We start from the raw sequence: 20,263 nt of genomic DNA, 5'->3' as shown, positions 1-20,263 counted from the left end.
CTTGTTTTAACAAATCAGATGTCTGTCATCTCCACTTGGTCCAGAACGCTGCAGCAAGGCTTTTAACAGGAACCAGTAGAAGGGCTCACATAACACCGGTTTTATCTTCTTTACATTGGCTAACGTTCAAGTTTAGAATTGATTTTAAAATTTTAGTTTTGACTTTTAGAGCTCTTAATGGACAAGCTCCACAATATTTATCAGACCTTTTAATCCCTCACTCTTCTGGCCGGCGCCGCACTCTACGGTCCTCTGGTCAAAACCTACTGAAGGTCCCCAAGACCAGATTTAAAACTAGAGGGGACCTGTCCTTTCAAGCTGTAGCTCCCAGACTTTGGAACGCCCTGCCCTTGTTTCTTCGTGTGGCCGACTTGGTTGATTCTTTTAAAAAGCAGCTGAAGACACTTTTATTTAGACAAGCTTTTATGTAATTTGACCTTGTGCTCCTCTCCTGTTTTGCCTTTTTATGTATGTTGTGAAGCACTTTGTGATTTTATCTGTGAAAAGTGTATATAAATAAAGTTTTACTTACTTACTTACTAAAATGGCAAAATGTAACCACTGTGTGAAATGAAATAAAGTACAAGGACAACTTCCGATCTATACCAGAACTAATTCTTAGCTTTGGTTTCTGACCCAATACATTTTTCAAGTCTTCATCATTGCTTGCCAATGCATATTTCTACTTTGAACAAACATCAAAAGTCCCTTTTTTTATGCAGAGGTGTCCTTAAGCATGTGGGTGACTTGGAACTAAGGCCTAGTCCACACGTAGCCGTTTTTTTTTAAAACAAATATCCGCCCCTCCAAAAATTTGCATCCACACCACCTCGTTTAAAAAAAAACTCTGTCCACACGTACCCGGATAAATACGTTGTTAAGGACATGACAGACCTGTAGGCGGCAGTACTTCCCCCGTTCTTAACCTCGTCCTTCGTCTGTGGTCTTCCGCAAGGAGCAGTAATTCCACTTGCAAAAACAAACAAGCAAAAAGTGCTTGGACAATTGATAAAGCGAGCGCAGCTCTGAGAGCATCCATGATGCCGGCTAGTGTAAACACAGGTCGCACACGTGATGTCAGCATTTTTTTTGTCGCGGAAAGTGACGTTGCAGACCTTAAAATTCCGGTTTTGTCTGTCCACACGCAGACACCCAAAACGGGGAAAACGCAGATCTTCACTTTGGCCGGAGTTTTTAAAAAGATCAGTTTTCGTGTGAAAAAACTCAGTTTTCGTGTGGAAGACAGGCCAAAACGTAGAAAAATATCTACGTTTTGGCAGATCCCCGGTTATGTGTGGACAGGGCCTAATATACAGGCTCTGATAGAACTAAAGATGGTAGTAGCAACAAATGATTGTCATGGTTCTGCCTTCTCTCTGCTGCTGTTGCTCTTCTCCTTCATTGTTTGCAGGTGAGCTGGTTGGGGAGCCGCAGCTGCAGCTAATTACCATCAGCCTGGCCAGAGGATTTAAGGAGCGGCGCTGCCACACCTCATCGCCGGTTGATACTCTACAGTTGGGTACATCTAGCCACGTCATGACCTGTGCCGTAGCTCTGAACTACGTTTTTACCTGTACTAATCCTGCTCTGCTATCTCGTCTGTACCAGCCCTGGATTTTCTCCACCTGCCTGAGGTGTGCCTTATCCCAGCGTCGTTCAGCTCCTCTACCTCCCGCTCTCCACCGCTCACCTGCATTCCTGGATCCAACATCTCCTCCAGCAACCATCTCCACCCAGCATCAACCTGACTTGCCTCTCCCTCCTGTCCTCACCCTGCTCTACTCAGTAAGCCCGTTCCTCTCATTGTTATACATTTCCTGTTTCTCAGTTTCTAGTCACTCACACCGCTGTTCTTCTTTTAGAGTCGGAGTCGCATCGTTTCCTGTCCCGTTTGGATCAGCGCCCTTAGTTACCCCTTTGTTTCTTTTTCTATAATAAAAGTATTTAATTATTCTCTCTTACCTTCTCTGTGTGTGATTCTCCATGTGGGTTACAAAATTACCACCCATCATGACAATGATAAGCAGACATCTGCAAAAAAAAATTCAAAAAATGATAAAAAATACCCCAAACTATTTGCTTTTGTTGAATTTTCATTAATAAAACAATATAAAACATAGACATGAGAATAATAAGAAAGGAAGGACAAATGGAGTGCACTTTCAAAGAAGGTTGAATATATAAATGGAAGTTCTTGCTCAAATACATTCGTTCATGTATTTTTATGTGCTTAACCCTGTTCAGGGTCTTTGGGGGTTGGTACTTACCACTAACAGTCATTAGGCGAGAGGTGGGTTCGAAACTGGACAAGTCTCATGGAGACAAACAATCATTTATACCTGGTGACAATTTAGTGTTTTCAATTAACTTACCATGCATGTTCTTGGACTGTGGAGGTCAGTCAGAGAACCCAAATGAAACCCATGCATTCATGTGTGGAACAAACAAACCTGACAGAATACCTGAGACTAGGTGTCGAGGCTGTGACCTTTGTGCTGTGGGGCAACAGTATAACCAACTGCACCACCATGAAGCACTGCTTATTTTGATGACAAAAATGAATCAAAAAATATGCACAGAATCCATGTGCAGGTTTTTTTTGGTGTGTGTTAACCTGCAAGAAAAACAAAAACCTGAATTCCCCAAAATCTTCATTTATTTAAAGAAAATACAACTTCAAGCATATAGATCAAAATGGTCAAATTGAATCTACCTGGTTGTCCTATTAAAAAGGAAAAAAACGTGTTCTGTTTAGGGATAAAACAACTGATATTCAACAAAAGAAGCATGTGAATCAGCATGGATGAATGCCTGCCAATAAACGTGTTATTTTTTAGTTGATAAGCCGGGGGATATTTTTCTGAGCGAGCTCAGATCATCGGCACTTGCCAAAGTGTGCCTGTTCACTCAAGGATTTGACGGTACCACTAACGATGCGCAGGTGGTTACAATCCTCTCTAAGCAAACTCAGGAGCGACATGCTAGGCTCACACAAATAGCCCTTGTTAATCGATGCTAGATAAATGAGAATGGAAGGAAAGAACAGAGTCTCGGTCTTCTCCCAGAGGAAGCAAGAATTATTAATTCATGCCTACGAGGACTACAAAGATATCAGAACTAAAACAGAAACCACCAGCTGTTTGTTTAAAGCCGTGTAGCTGACGCTAGTTAGACTGGTCAGCGTTAACATGTTTCCATGGCTATGCCGTAAGTCAGTTTCAGCTCCCTTTTCTCTGCTTATTTTCATCATTTTTGTGTCGTTTTCATGTTCTGTTCCAGAGTTTGGATGTTTAGAGACTGGAGGACTTTGTTTTTGCTGAGCAGCTGTGAGTTTTAAGAATGTACGTTTGTGGCGGTACTGTGACCCTAAAGGTCAGTGGTGGCGCTAATTCTCCACCTCATAGCTGCCAGCTGCTTGCAAGAGAAAGGGGCCTTGACATACCTCGTCCAATCATGTTCACCAAGTGTAAGCAAGCCTAACTGCAAATCTGCCACAGAGCAGGTTTGTTCTCCAGCATGTTATCATGGTGAATGGGAGGGGCTTCAGGCCTGCCAACTTTGTGGTCTTGAATCTGGGGATGTTAAACCAGGATTTTCAAACAGAACCTGGATTTTGGAAATAGCTCACTATGTGGTATACCTCCCAGGACAATATCCTGTTTGTTTACATGAAGGAGGCAGGGGTTCATACTGAAGCCAGCCTGTAGTCATGTGGTGTGTTTTAGGTCTCTTTCAGTTTATTCTGTGTCATGTTCCTGTGTTGTTGTCGTATGAATAATACATTGTAAACCTGGTAACATCGGCTGTTTAAAAAAAAAAGGTAATAGGAACTATAGCTGCTGTAATCTATGTTATATATCCACTCACAATGTTTCCCATTCTAGGAAAGGTCATGAGGCAATTCAGCAGTCTTTTCATCAGTACATATACTTTCATTCTCTAATACTTCTTACATCTCTCTGTTTTGCCAAGTTTAGAAAAGATCTATTTCATTTTTTCTACTTAAAATGTAGTGAATACAATAGGTATCTATTCTGCAGGAGCCCGTGAAGTGCAACAGACCTGCACAAGAATGAATTCTTAAACTTCAGTAAGTAGGAGACACAGCCCTGTGTAAAGCTCTTAACCTTCAAACTTGCAGAAACACCTCAGGCTGGAAACAGGAACACAACTGTTCAGAAGAAGCAGGACACACATAATAATTCAGCTCATGGCAGGAAATTAGAGTCTAGACAAACAATATGGTGATCATTTGTAATTTATAGTGTAATAAAAGTAGCATTTGATACAATAAATACACACAACTCAGTGTCATAGGACATCAGTTCAGTAATCAGATTTTTCTTCTTGCGCTCAGTTAATTTCATATGAAGATAATCTCCACCTAATTAGATTCAGGCTCGAGGGTTTACAGTTATAGCGTAGGTGCCTTTTGATGAAAATTACACCTTGAAGGATGAAAGCGTTTTTCCGGAAAACGATAAACCCTCAGAGAACCTTGGATTGTTAATTCTGGCCTTAACATGTGTCTTAAGCAAATTTAAGGTATTCTTGTCTTGATTCAATTCTGTCCTCAAGCTTCAAGCTACATTCTGACTTCTGACTGAAACCATCAATGAATATTAATATTTTATTTCATTTTCTAAATTTCTTATCCTTCTGGAACCAAAGTAAATTGAATGGCCACAAGTAAAACAGTTTTCATCCTCAGATTCAACCACATTTCTAACATGTAAAACTGGATTGTCTTAGCGATGAATCCCATTCACTTTTACTCTTTCCTCACACTTTAACACTCGTTTATACCAATTTAACATCTTATACTAAGAGGTGAGGACGCAAGGAGTTATCTGATGAACAGTTAATTGTTCCAGAGAATAAAAAAAATAAAATAAACAATGGCCATATCAAGGACTGTTTCCTTTCAACTCCAGTCACTTTATTCACAGAGTCAAAGGGCTTTAGAAAAGGACATATTGGCTAACAAATGCACTTGGTTTCAAATCTGAGTGAAAAGTGCTGGTTTCAAGGTCAGATGTGCAATGGAGCGTTCAAAGATAATGTTCTTCTTCAGCTGTGTGGATTGCAGGCTACTAAAAGTGCAACAAGCTTGTGAGTGTTTACGTGTTTCTCAAAGTGACAGAAATTTGCTGCAGTTCATCTGGTTCAAGATACAGACAATGGCTTTGCCAAGATTGTAATTAAATTATAATGATTCTAGCACTTTAGGGCAACTTAGAAAGAACAAACAATAACCATTTCACGCATAGTGGTCATTTCAGTACAGAAGTGCCAAACTCAAATTCACATTGGGCCCAATTTAAAAAAGTGGGACTAAGTCGTGGACCAAACTCAATATTTAGTGAACAAGTTATGCCAATCTACAGATTTATATTGTTGAACCTTTCATTTGGAAACAAACGTATTTTTGCATAAAGACTACCATACCATACCGCTTTATCTGTAGAGCGCTTTTAACATGGCATTACACCCGACCAAAGTGCTGCACATAAAAACAAACAAATACAAAAACATAAGCTAAAATATTCATGTATACCATGTGAAGTAGAAAAGATAAGAGTCAAAAGAACAACAAACTAAAACCAATAGAACAAGTAAAACCAGAATATAAAAATAAAAATCTAACTAAGGCAGCATCTAAAAACAAACAAACTGATCAAACTTTCAGTTTTCATCCATAATATTTTAAAAACTGTAAAAATGATCATAAGTGAAACTGGTTATAATAATCCCAACACGTTTGTTTATAAATTATCATTTTCACTTGTCCACATAAGATGAAAATTATTACAAAAACTTTTGTGTTTGATTGTTAGATTACATCAGTGGGTTTTGATCAGTTTTTACAAGATAACAAAAGTCATCACTGACGTAAACAAGTTTCAGTTCAGCATGATTTAGTCTTCATTTTAACCCATTCTGGACCATTGTATCCACTCCTGTGTCCTGTAAAGCTCCAACTTCTGCATGAATTTCAAATAAAGAAAAGAAAGTTCAGTGGTGTCAAATCATACTCTCATCTGAGGTTAATTTGAATCCTAGAATAAGAGTCCAGGGATTGGTTTATTTTTGGCATTTCTCCTCTTGTACCTCATCAAGAGCCACTCCTCATGCATGGGTGGCTGCATAAAATTAGCATATAGCAGAAAAGAAGGAGAGTGCCTGCACAATGAGAAAGCGGCATTTCAATAACGTCTCATAGCACCGTTTTGGTTCAAATTGGAAAGTTAACCCAAATCTATGGGAAAGCAGTTATTTGTGTATTTTATGCATTTCTTGTGTTTCTCTTAAATGGAAGTGACTTGATTTTATTTATCTAAGTGCAGCACTTAGGCATTTTTTTTCCTTGACAATCCTCTGTCATGTTGCGGGCTGGAGGAGTTGGACCCAATGCACAGACGACCAGAACGACACGAGGCAGGAGAGGATGTAAAGGTAAACATTCTTTATTTAGAATGAAGCCAAAAACCTAGCAAGCAGCGCTGACAAGGACAATGGGCAGGATGACTGGGAGATGAGCTGCAGGTGCGTGGGGGAGAGAGAAACCGAGGAAACGGTTGCAGTGATTTAAGTATGTACTGCCCCATCACCAGGAAAAATACACACTGTCACTTTAAAGAAAATAAATCTACCTTCATCGTGATTTATCATTTGCCTACAATCTTTGTCTGTGACTGTCAAAATGGCTTGATGACTTGATGACACAGAGCAAAAAAGTTGTCTGTGGGACTAAAGAATGAAATCTCTTTAAGGCATACTGATATGAGGAGAGAGGGAAGCATGAACACTGAACTATATTTTAAAAGGGGCATTTGTCCTTTCGCTCGACAAATGTCCCTTGAAAAGATGAAAATGAGGTCCACTCGTTCACCTTAAACATACGGCACATTGATTGGACCAAAGCAAGGTCGTATTATATTGTGTATGTCCAGAGTGTTGCTACAGGCAGGAACCCCTCATCAAGGTGAACTGTGTGTTTCAGATCTTCCATTTGCCTTCAAAATCAGCTATTCTCATGAAAAACGGTGTCAGTCCTCTTCCAGACGCACCAGTCTGGGTTGATCATAGTGAATGTGTTTATCTAACAGATAATATTTGGAGTTACATAACGAAAATAAGAAAACAAGGATTAAAAACAATTATCACATTTTCAGGCTTAAAGAGCTAATTTAGAGTTTACATAAACGTTATTAGTGCTATGTCCTGTGTCCCATCCATATCCCATCTCCCTTGTGACTTATCATTCTTGTTATTCACTTCACTTCCTATAACAGGTTTCAGACTTTCCATTCCCTTCTTTAGTGTTTCATTTCTTGTCTAGGTTTTCCTTTTTCATGGCCCGTTCTCCCTTCCCTTCCTTGGCCTGTGTGTTTTATGCTGTGTTGTGTTGGGGCAGGAGCCTCACTGCTGAGGACAAAAACAGGATCAACAAAATGATCATGAAATCTGGCTCAGGGGTTGGGCAAAGCTTGGACTCATATGACATGATCATCGACAAAAGGATGAGGAGTAAACTTAAGACAGTTATGTCTCTGGAGGATCACCCCCTTCACCAGATTTTTAAGGATCTCGGGAGCTGTTTTAGTGGGCGAATGTTAATGCCCCGTTGTTCCACTGAACGTTTTAGGAACTCTTTTATTCCTGCTGCAGTGCGTTTTTACAATGAGCATTTCATATGATTGTATATTTGATATTTTTATCATGGTGGTGGCTTATAGCAGTGTCCAGTGAATGTTTTGTTGCATGTGTGTGCATGTTGTTGTTGTTTTTTACTTGTCCAAGGCAATTCAATTTCCCCCTTGGGGATTAATAAAGACAACCTTGAACCTTTTGTATTGTGTTTGTTCTGTTTAGATCATTGTGGTTTTCCCTGTCTTCAGTTATTGTTAGAATAGTTCATTTCCTTTAGGCGTTTAGTTCTAGTGTCAGTATTTCTCATGTTTTGTTTTATTATGGTTTCTTCTTTTATTCCAGTGCACATGTGTTCAGTCTCTCTTAATTACTCTCACCTGTAGCAGATCATGTATCATCACAGTTGTTCCCTGTTTCCTCATCACTGTCTCAGTCTATTTAAACCCCCGCTCAGTCATCCACGCATTGTTGGTTCCTCATGTCTTGTGTTATTATTGTGTTTCAGACAAGCCTTAAAATACTGTATTTTTGACCCTATTTGGCTAGTTTGTTGATATCCCTACACCTCATTGCAGCGGGGTCCTACAAAAACTCAAACACCTCATGACAACTGGGGCTGGAGAAGAAAGCATGTTAATGCCCATAAAATGTTTGTTGCATAAAAAATGAAGCCAAAAACCAGTTAGCAATTTTACAAATATTCTAATATTGCTACCTGGTTTATAGCAACCTGTTCAACATTTAATTAAATCTCCATCAAATATTTCAGCCAAACTTTTTGTTCTAGATTGTGACACATTTAGTTAAATTCAATTGCACATATGAAGTGTTAATCCACACATTTTTTGCCCTTATTTTTTGGGCATGTGCACATTTTGCACACCATGTAACACAATGCACACAGTGTATTAACATCAATGCAGTAGGTATCCTGATGTCACCGTCTGGTTTAAAATGCTGCTTTAAACTGCTTCTGAATTATCTTTACTGACATCCAATTAATGTTTTAATATTTATACATTTACTTGACTAATGAAAGTCTTGCAGTTAATTCATCACAATTTAAAGAACTAAAGGATGATTACCATATGTGAAAGAAATTCATTTCTAAACAGCTGAAAACATTAAATAAAACCTCAGGAACCAGGGTTTGCAACCAAAGAACAATTATCAGAGACGGGTCATCCTCTCATGCCTTATCAGAGAACACCTTGAATATGCTTTTTGTAAAAGGGAAAAACAAACATAGCAGCATCCAGAAGTGCATGCAAGCGTGGCTGTTCAATGCTGTGATGTTATTCTCTCCTGAGCTCAGAGGCTGAGGTATGGAGCAAGCTTTGATAAGCTCCCAAGAAAAATGACATCTAATTAGCTATGCATGGCCTCTCTCACTATTCATAACGATGCAGCCAGTGAACAACAAAAGCATTTCTGGTGTGGTCTTACACAGTTTAGATATCGTCCCTTTGGAGTACCATAAGTGAGACTTTCATTTAAAATACAAAACGGACACTAATGACACAATTAAGTATGCTGTGCTCCAGCAAATGTGCTATCAATGAGACATTTGTGCCAGGGGATTATATGTTGTTAAGCAGTGAGGACACCACCGCATTTTGTCTTTGGGCGCTGATACATCCTTTGACTGCATCTGACCCCTTCTTTCCACCGCAGCCGTCAGCAGCACGTTACTGCAGCAGCATGTCATAGCTGTTGATGGGGACCGCTGTGATCAACAGAACCTTTTCTACCAGAGCCGTCAGCAGCGCGAGTCAGCCGCGTCTCAGGAGCAGCATGTCGCGGCCCTTATGCACCGGTTCTATTTTCTACGCGCAACGCCTCTGAAATGGGTCAAGTTCGACAATTTTGGGGAAGGAAAGACAGGAAATCGGACGCGGAAACGGAGCGAAGCTCCCGAGCTTTTCAGAATAAAGAAACGTACTTCCTTCCAGTTGCTTTACTTTTAAAAAAGTTACTAACTGTGCGGCCCCGTGAGAAGTTATCAACTAGCTAGCGGTCTCCTTTGTTTTTCAGGTCCCTATTGGCAATTATAAAACGTACAGAACATAAAACACAAACATTTTGGAGCCATGTTGTAGTTTTCTCCTGCTTGTTGTTGTGTTTACTGACGAAGTCACTCGTGTGACTTCGTGCTCGGTCGGTGACAGCTGCTCCCCTGCTGCTTCGTGTCTCGTGGGAAGGGCCAAGCAGCAGCTTACGCGAGCAAGATGTGCTGCTGCAGTTACGTGCTGCTGATGGCTCCGGTGGAAAGAAGTGGTGAGGTGTTCCAGAGAACTGATCACTTGAACATTTATTTTGGCCATATAAACTAGAAGATCAAAATGCGGAAGAAAAGGAATAAATACAGTTAACAAGAAGGATAATTTAATGTGTTTAGTTTACTAAAAATACTGCCACATTTAATGTGCCAATATATTGATATTTTTACAGCAAAAAGTTTTGTAAAATGCATGTTGCATTGAATTTCCCATGCAACCGTCTCACTTGTCTTAGTCTGAAATTATTGTACAAAATGTGTCCCTGATTAGTTTCTCATTTCCAAAAAAACAAAAAACAAAAAAAACAGCCCTATCAACTAAAATATGATTCAGTTCTTACTTTACTATTGGAGGAGCTGGTGATTAAGCATAGAGCATAATCATTATCTGGTATTCTCCATTAAAAAGAGACTCAGGAGCATTGATTTATGAAGTGTGCATTGCTGAAGGGTTTACTTCCTCTAACGTTCTATATGTTTTGGTTGGAAGGATGAATTCCATAAACTCGCACATCATTGCACCACTAGGGCAGGCTTTGCCGACAGGCAACACAGGCGGCCGCCTGGGGTGCCATCTGATGGATAGGGCGCAAAAAATAAATAAATAAAAAGTTTATTAAATTTATGTTTGTTATATGAAATGCACTCTCTATATACTCAAAATCCCCCTCTGAAATGACATGAAATTAAAATATCAATATTACATTCTAATGATCTGGCTGCATGACGAGCTCCCGCTTGGGCCACCGCTCCGATGCATTTGACCGTTAAGGGTGCCGTAGATCATGTGCATGGGCAGCACTGTAGGACATCCTGTTGTTGTCGCGTTTAAACTTTTGATATCTTTTACAATGAAAAGAACACCTAAGCCATCGGGATCAGCATTGCCAAAGCGAAGGAAGGAGGAAGAATGTTACGTCCCCTCCTGAAGGTCTAGGAGGATGAGGGGACTAACACAGGAAAACAGGTGTAGGAGTGTGTGTGTGTGTGTGTGTGTGTGTGTGTGTGTGTATAAAGGACGAGGAGGTGAGAGTAAAAACAAAAGGGTTTATTAACAAAAGGTGTCCGTGTCTGAACGGCAAAATAAGGCTTAATAATAATGGTGAAGACTAAGGTGGAAACTGAAAACATAAGCAGACTAACTGCTTGTGAAAAAAGCTTTCTGCCAAACTTAAATTTCAACCACCTAAATGAAAATATCCCCGGCTCATGAGTCCAACAGGCAGCATGTTCAGGTGTTCTAAAGCAGAAAGAACTGTCTCTTTTAGATCCCTTTTTTTCATTGTGCGAGTGCCACGGAGATCAAGGTGCTCAGCCACCTCCACCAGATCGCTCTTGCGACAGGCCTCAAGAGCTTCCCGCAACGGTGCACGGAGAAACTCCTTTAGAGAAAACATAACTAATTATTTTTGAGCTCACCTGGGAAGAGCCAACACACAGATAGGTGAACCACCTAAATGAAGAAGTCCCAGGGTGCTTAACACACTCAAGAAACCACAACGAAAAACCAAAACGGGGCGCACAACCTATTTATTAATTTCTGGGCAAATTCTAATTAATTTCTGATTATCAAAACAAAAATTCCCGGACGAGCCCCCATTATGTTACGTCCCCTCCTGAAGGTCTAGGAGGATGAGGGGACTAACACAGGAAAATAGGTTTAGGAGTGTGTGTGTGTGTGTGTGTGTGTGTGTGTGTGTGTGTGTGTGTGTGTGTGTGTGTGTGTGTGTGTGTGTGTGTGTGTGTGTGTGTGTGTGTGTATAAAGGACGAGGAGGTGAGAGTAAAAAAAAAAGGTTTATTAACAAAAGGTGTCCGTGTCTGAACGGCAAAATAAGGCTTGATAATGTAACGAAATAACCTTACAATAATAATGGTGAAGAATAAGGTGGAAACTGAAAACATAAGCAGACTAACTGCTTATGAAAAAGGCTTTCTGCCAGACTTAAATTTCAACCACCTAAATGAAAATATCCCCGGCTCATAAGTCCAATGGGGATAAAAGCCACCAAAATAAGAAAACTGACGCCTTGTCAGATAAATCCTACAAAAAAGGATAACCAAGCCAAAACCCTATAACAAAAACCCTTAGCAAGTACCCTTAAAATGTTCAGCCTTAGCATTGGTTGTAAACCGAGCTCAGGAGAAATCCAGACCACTTCTGGATCTCTTTAGGAATAACCTTAAACAGTACCGGAAACGATTTAACATTAGCACAAAGTGTCTATGAGCTCGGGAGAATCACAGGCTAATCCTGGGTCTCCCAGACTGTCTGCTTCGCTCCACTTTTAAAGTCTGTCAGCCGCTTGATAGCTGATGAAGATCAGCTGCTGTCTTCTCCGGCATGCCTCTCTCCGAGGTCCTGAATTGGCGCTGGGGAGCTGGAGAGTGTAAACAAGCAGGTTCAGGCACTGTTCCTGGTGGTGAATCTTCGGCAGTGGGGACAAAAGGCTCAGGTTGAAAAGAGAGGATGGACCGAGAGGACGAGGGTCACCACAAAGAAAAGAAAAAAAGAAAAAAAAACGGGCCCAAAGCAGAGGTATGTAGACTTTACAAATTTGGCAAAGGAACTTTTTGCATTACCATTGTAGCTAACTGCCTCTCCTGCCACGCACGGTCCACGGACGGGCCCTCGCTAGCTGTTTACATACACAATACAGTATCTCATAAGTTTAACCAATTAGTTTTACTTTTGAATCATCGTGTCCAGATGCAGTGAGACAATATCTGCAGCCACGACAGGCACCTGTTGACACCACGGGGTTGGGACTGTATTCTACACCTGTTGAGTCTCACTGTGATGATGAAGAATGTAAGATTTTTTTTACCGTTTTTTGGAGTATGATTGCAGCCTTTTTATGAACTTCGATTAAAGTTTTAAGTACGCATACAATATGAATTTAATATTTTCATATCAGAAGAGCGTTAGGTGTGGGAGTAGCAACATTTCAACTTTGTCCGACACATCGGGCAGGCGCCGTGGCGGGGACTCCCCCACTGCCGCCGGGCCCGGCGGGGAATGAGAACTGCCTAAACACAGCATGACATCTTAAGGCATCTCTTTCTTGTTTACGCTGCAGCGTCTTCTATCCAGGCATCACGCAGCAGCACATTTACTGAGCTACAATCTCAGCATCTAGAACCAGATGAGTAAGTTACTTGTTAGGCTATTTGTAATCAGCAGTAGAAACGAGCTTTTTCAAATTAAAGAGCTTATCACATATATCGATATGCAAAATTAGTTTATTTAAATCCACACCAGACACTTGTTTTTGGCACGAGTGTAGCATTGATTTAGCATTGAGAATATTAATCTGAACATGCACATCTGAAATTGTCTCCTTAAGATGTTATTGTCAATTAGGCTGTAAATTTGGAAAAAAAAAAATAATAAAAGGATGGACATTAGTTTTTGTGACATTAGTGAGTCATCTTCAGGGCAGAAAGGTTCATGCCCTGAAGAAGGTCGTACCGAAACGCGTCAGCGTTTCCTTGTTAAATAAATGAAATCCTCAGAGTGCCTCAGATCACCAGTTCTTCTTCCTCATATTCTACAATTTATTTGATGCTGAAGAGTACCTGAGAGTGAGACATAAGTTTTTTCAAATATTCCCCATGGATGCGCTCACTTCCACCTGTTTTTGATCATTTTATTTGTGTTTTCATAGAAGAAATTAAAAGATAAATAAAATAAAAAGTTCAGTAACATTAAAAATAATGAAAAGCATCACTGCACATGACTGAGGAATACTGAATGTGAAAGTGACACTGTTCTTAAGTAATTCATGCATCAGAGGGTTAAGTTGGTGTGTGTGTGTGTGTGTGTGTGTGTGTGTGTGTGTGTGTGTGTGTGTGTGTGTGTGTGTGTGTGTGTGTGTGTGTGTGTGTGTGTTTATTTTCTCACAGAAGAAGAACCCAACACCAGCAGACTCAGTGCTCCAATCCAACAGCCTGAAGAGACACCATCATCAGCTTCAACAGATGTCTGTGAACATGTCGGAGCTGCTGGCCCCATGGATCCTGCTGACTGGCCACAGCAGTTGAACAAAATTGAAAGTAGAAGTTTCTTTATGATGACACTGATATTTGAGTTTTGCTTTTGATTGCATGGTTTAATGCTGCTTTTGATTTCGCAAATAGGCACTCTCGCCTTGTGCACCAAATCACCTAGAGCCGGCCCTGTGCACCACAACTATGAGCCTTAACTGTGTGTAAAAAGGCAAGACAAAAAGTTGTATTCAAGCAACACTTATCAGTTTCCTGCTTCTCCCTGCTACTGGGGAAAAGTGGACTTACAACTGTCGTAAACAACCCTGCTGCAGCCAGCTGTAGCTAGTGCTAACCACAAGCTAGCATTGACTCAAACCAATTTTAACATAAGCCACAAAGTAAAAAGATCCACACTGACAAAAAATGCTAAGCAACAAAGCCAGGTCATCACTTGTCTGTGATTTTGTAGCCTCCTTCAGCTACCTCAAACTAGCGTAGGCTGTGCCAATGTTGACTCTGGTTTTAGCTCTTTGCTTCACTCCCAGAGGCATTAGTCTTTTTCACTTACAAGTTCTGTCTTGATGCAAAAAAAGTGAAATTCTACTTCTTGTGCTTTTATTGATGGTCGGTGAACTGAAAAGAAAGTTGCTAGCCTTAATATGAGCTACCAGAACAGTCAGCTACTGCTGTAAAGCAGATAGGCATTCCCACCTACTGAACAACAAAACTAAGCTAACACAGTTTCTAGCCAGCAGAAGATCACAGAATGCTGTCCAATTTGAAATTAAAGATTTTACCTCAACAATCACTGCAACCAGTTTTAAAGCAATAGCTTCAAGTGTTAAACTTCAATGCCGTCTTTAAGGTAAAGTGGAATGTCCTATTAGATCACAATGAGTCATAGAACTTTATGTCCATTTAAGAAATGACAAATTATTTGCCTTCCTATAAAACATATATGTAAAATTATTCCATGCTGTAGTTCTTTTTTAAGACACAGAAACAGTTTCGTTACCTGTTTTCCTGCTACGTTTCGTTTTCGGCTGCAGGCTTCCTCAGGCTGACGCTGATGGTGGCGTCACTTCCTTCTCCATTTATCCGCGGGCAGCAGAGGAAGTTGTCGCCCTCTGCTGCCCGCTCTGCCCTCTCCGACGATGCAGTCCCATGCGCGGTCCAACGTGTAAACTCCATCGTCCCTGTTCATGGTCTCACATCCACGTCTCCTTATCTCGATTGCTTCTTTTATCCATCTTTTGTATTTTTGTTGTTCGGTGTTTATGATCCTTGTGTTGTCCCAGTCCATTAGATGGTTTTCTCTTATGCAGTAATCTGTTATGGCTGACTTCTTTATTGTACTTTCTGCTTCTTGTTTTGCTGCTCTTGTGTGTTTTCGACTTGCCTCTTTCTCGCACTCCTTTCAATGTTCTGTTGTTTGTGTGTTGAGTTGGCGTCCGGTTTCTCCTATGTATGTTTTATTGCATTGCAAATTGTAAAATAAAAAGGTTATAACAATTTTAAACCTTTTATTCCACTAACCTGGTCATTTCATAAATCAAATTATTATATATAAACTAAACAATTTATTGGTATAGACTCTGACATCTTGGACATGATAAACTTAACCAATTTAACCCTTACCTCACATTGAAGCATTTTTTTTGTGCTGACGCGTGTATTTTTGTGAATAACTTTGGCTATGTTAATGCAATTTATCTAATTTTTATGGAGGATGTGTATTTTGGAAGGAATTACAAAAAAAGTTTGAAAAAATATTCAACCTACTTTATTAAATAAAGTGTTCAACTGGCCATCTTTGTAAGTGCATTTTTTTGTGCTCAGAGGACTTTAACGTGAGTATTTTAGAAAATATGACATCACACAAACTACAAAGTGAGCAAAAAAATATTTTTAATGCCTATTTGTGACACTCCAAGTCTGCGACAACTTACCCACAAAAAAGGTCATCTGGACATAACACAAAAAATTATTTGATTTTTTTCATTTTTTGAAGTTTTCAAACTTCTGGTTTTGAAAATAAACCTGGCAATAAAGGGGTTAAATCTGAGAAACACACACATATTTTATTATATTTTGTTAGGGCTGAACCTAAAGATGAAATTCATGCAAAAAAAAATTGGGACTTATGAAATATTGTATAATATTTCTATGGGAAACTTTGTAAGTGTATTTCTTTGTGCGCCAATGACATTAACGTTAGAAAATTTAAACGTTGGGTAAGGGTTAAAATATGGCAACTGAACTTCTCAATTTAAAAGCAGTCTTGAAAAAGAGGTGAACTGTCCACATGAAACAAAAAATCTGGCTGCTTACTTTTAATCATTCAATAAACTTAAGAATAATTCAAAATTGCACTTCTGATTTTATATTTCTTTACAACCTTTATATTTATCTTTTACGCCTTTTAATATTAAAGTGTTATCTGAGGTCACAAGTTTTTCCCATTGGCAATATGTGGGCAAGAAGCATAAAAGTTTAGCATCCATTGTGCTGTTGCTAAATCCAATAACTGGTCAGGGGCTGAACCAGCATCTTCCACGAGCCACTGACAATAAGCAACCTTAACAGAATTGGAAAATGCCAAACTGGTGCCTTTTTTATATTGACGAATCACATGGTATGTAGATTTAGATTTTGTTTAAAAAGTACTAACAACCTCTGTAAACTGTGTCCTTATTTGCAATTTGTCTATATTTGAAGTTGTGTTTTAGAAAAATCATCCATAGGATTAGGAAAGATGTAAATATGCATTATTATAAATATTTAATACATTGTCATGCAAAATGCTTTAAGTCCACAAATCTGAGCTTGTGACTAGGTCAGCAAATTAATGCACATGTAAATAAGATTTCAGTAAAAGAAAAAAGCCACAGGAACCATGTTGACTCCAATATGTACTCCTTCTGTTCTGCCACAAAGGCTGTTTGAATTCTTGGTTCTTGATTTTCTGTATATACTGTGAGGCAATAACTTCCTCTGTGATATTTGTAACAACGTTGGACTGGGCTGATATACTCTGGTGATTCTATACCTCTTTCACACATGATCACGGTAGAGAATAACCTCTGGGGATTTGAGATGTGTGAACTCTCCTCCTTCTCATCCGACACATCGCAATGGACCGGAACAGTGATTTGAAAGCTTCATATTGATATGGATGCCATGTTACTCCGGCTGAGCACAACAACACAGTTGTGTAGCAAAGACACATCTGGGTGACACATGCAAAAATAAGCAGTGATGTTTCTCTTATTATATATTGTGTGCTTGTTGAACAGTATAATTGCAGCAGCCAAGGGAGCAATATGCAAGTTCTGTCAGTAAGTGTTCATCCACTCAAATGAAATGTAACGACTCCATGCTACCTGCTGCCATGCTTTCATTTCTAATTTATAGTATTAATATTGCTCTAGGCCAACTCTGGGGAACTTCATGACAATGAGAGTAATGGACTTCTCTCTAAAGCTAAATGTGGCTGCGGAATAATGATTAGCTCTGTTTTATTTCATCACGCACACAATAATAAATCTTTTATTCTTCCCTGCATTCAGGTGAATGTAAATTTCCTAGAGAGTTCCAGATAAATCCACCTTTGATTTTATCTAATAATTTAAAAGAATAAATTGGAACCATAATTAAGCAGGGAAATGTTTCTACACTTAAAGTGGGCTGCATGGTGGCGAAGTTGTTAGCACCTCATAGCTAGAAGGTTGCAGGTTCGAAACCCAGCTGCAGCCTTTCTCTGTGGAGCTGCATGTTCTCCCCATGCATGCGTGGGTTTCCTCCAGGTGCTCCAGTTTCCCCAACATATCAGCATGCCCTTGAGGTTAACAGTTCTACGTTTGGATAAAAAAATCTGCCAAATAAATGAACTTAAAGTTCATGTGGTGAGAGGGGGAGTTCAGTGGCATCACTTTGTCAAATGTACATTTAAAAAAATCATTATTTTAAATAAAATCTCAGCAGAACACACACAAGTTAATTTCAGTCAATTTTAACTTGGTTTTGATGCAAACGTTAGAATAAATTGTTTCTACATCCTGAAATTATCATTATACAATATGTGATGAGATTAGGCTGTTACAACTTTATATATTAAACATTATCGTGAAGTATAAGCTACAATTTAATTTAAATGCATTTTTAATAATATCAGAGTTTAGGGAGGCTGTTTTCTGTGTAGAAGAGAGGATTTGAAGGGTTTTACTTTTGGTAGAAAGAATAGCTTAGCAAAGGAGCTGCAGGGCAATATTAATACAAAACACACTCAGTAGAAGATTTGGGGGGAAATTGTCAAATCTAGATTTGAGATGAACTTAATGGATTGTAATGTGAAGTTGATGAAATGTAATAGTTGTTCTAGACAGAAAATAAACAGAAACCTGCAAATCTAAATGTCTAAATAAACTGACATTTTCCTGTTAAAAAGTGGATTCCATTTTGTTTGGATTTATGGTTACAGCATAATAAGAAGCTGCCACTAATGACGTTGTGGATAAAAACAACAAGCAAATATTCAAGATGCACAGAGTACAAAAAAAGGAGCAAATGTGAATCTGGGATTCATCAAATTGCATTGTTAAGCAGTCTTTTTCCAGTATCTTTCTTGTCAGTATTACACCTTTTCACCATGTTTTTGCTTGTCTGAGTGAGTCAGATTGTTTAATTTAGCAGCTCAAAGTGAATTTACTCTAAATGACACAATATATTTGTAGCAACAATAAATGTGTGTTTTGTTAATTAAATGAAAATTATACACACATGGTAACATTTTCTTTTTACAACTCTATTATTGCCATTTACAGACTGATTGCGAAGTCCAAACAAATAAGGATTTTGTCTGGGTGACTTGGTGAGGAAGAGGTCACTCATTAAAACAAACAAAAAAAAAACAATGATGCACAATAAAAACTTTAAACGATAAGCAAAAGTCCAACTGTATGCATGATCAGGGACTGGGGAGTCAAGCATTTGATGGGAAACAAACTGTTCTTGTGGGTTGAGGCACTCGTTAAAACAAATGTCACATGAAAATAAAAGGAGAGGTCTTTTTGGAGCCACCACCAAGGTCCATGAGAGAGGCCAGATTTAAACGTAAAGATTAAATGATGCTTCTTTTCTTGCTTCTTGTCTGAACTTTCTCAAATTGAATAAAAATATTGGACTAGCAAGCTTTAAAACTGTAGAGATCTTTATTCAACTTTATTGTCATAGTAACTTTGTAAAATGTTGTTGATCCCATTCCTGGAGGCACAAACTGCTGTGAATTTTTCAGGAATTCCAAGAATTCAGTAAAAAAAATTAAAATCAGATTTTTTTTTCATGTTTCATCCACAAAACAAAAAAAATGCCTCTCTGAATCTAATCCTCACATTTCTCCAACAGTAGACACTTCCTGAAATGTGATCAAAATAATTTTGCATGTGGACCACGACAGCCCTGACAACCCACAGGAAGCCAGCCTAGAAATCTAGACTGAAGGAAGCCAAAGCTTAATTATTTTTCTCTGCATGCTGGTCTAGCCACACTCCATAGGAGCATCAGCAAGTCTACTATTGGCCTGATTAATTTTGAGTTTTGCCAATCACATGGCTCTATCCGTTTGGTGGGAAGGATGATGCAGAGCAGAAAAACAAAGAGGGCGTTGGGTCGTTTGAAATGACTTTGGCATCAGCGTTGAACTATTTAGACTTGGGCTTTTCTTTCAGTTGAGAAAAATAAGTGTCCGCGCCACGACTGAGTTCTGTCTATAGGTCATGGCCAGACTATATATTCACATATATACATGGACGTAATTTTCACTTTAGAAGTGTGTGTGGGGGGGGGGGGGGGGGGGGGGGGGGGGGATCTTTACAGTATTCTCTAATGGGAAACAGGCTTCAACACAAACGGTTGTTTTCCGCTTGGTCCAAGAGCTCAACCAGTGTCAATTTAATAAAGCGTAATATTGTTTTTGGATGGTGAAAAGTGCAGGGGTCAAAAAAAATTACATCCATGCATATATAGATTAGCCTGCCAGGTTAACATGAAGCAGGATAGACAACTTGGTTTGAAAACTAGCTGACAATAACAAAGATCGCAACAGTTTAAAATAATACTTTTATTTTTATTTTTTTAGATTTTAGCTGAGAAAGATCTTCAGATTACAAGCAAATCATCAGGAATAAAGAAGGTATTTTTTCTGAACATACCAGTATAAGATGGTAACTAAAACTGTTTGACCAGTTTCTAAAATGTTTTTGTGCCAGTATTTATTTTTGGTATGTACGTTTCCTTCCTTCACAGGAATTTTAAATTCAGACAAGAGAGCATGAGAGAATCTTGTG

At 39.1% G+C, this 20,263-nt stretch overlaps 1 long non-coding RNA gene across 1 annotated transcript; it reads left to right on the top strand.

The window, feature by feature from the left end:
* Window positions 1-1,682: 1,682 nt before the first annotated feature.
* LOC139070415 (uncharacterized) lies at window positions 1,683-1,961 on the top strand. The gene is made up of 2 exons (XR_011520933.1): window positions 1,683-1,785; window positions 1,863-1,961. It is a non-coding gene; the product is annotated as an uncharacterized lncRNA (long non-coding RNA).
* The last annotated feature ends 18,302 nt before the right edge of the window (window positions 1,962-20,263 follow it).

Source organism: Nothobranchius furzeri, chromosome 6, assembly GCF_043380555.1.
Source record: "Nothobranchius furzeri strain GRZ-AD chromosome 6, NfurGRZ-RIMD1, whole genome shotgun sequence".
NCBI classification, from domain to species: Eukaryota; Metazoa; Chordata; class Actinopteri; order Cyprinodontiformes; family Nothobranchiidae; genus Nothobranchius; species Nothobranchius furzeri.
This window is presented reverse-complemented; position numbering and strand designations above follow the sequence as displayed.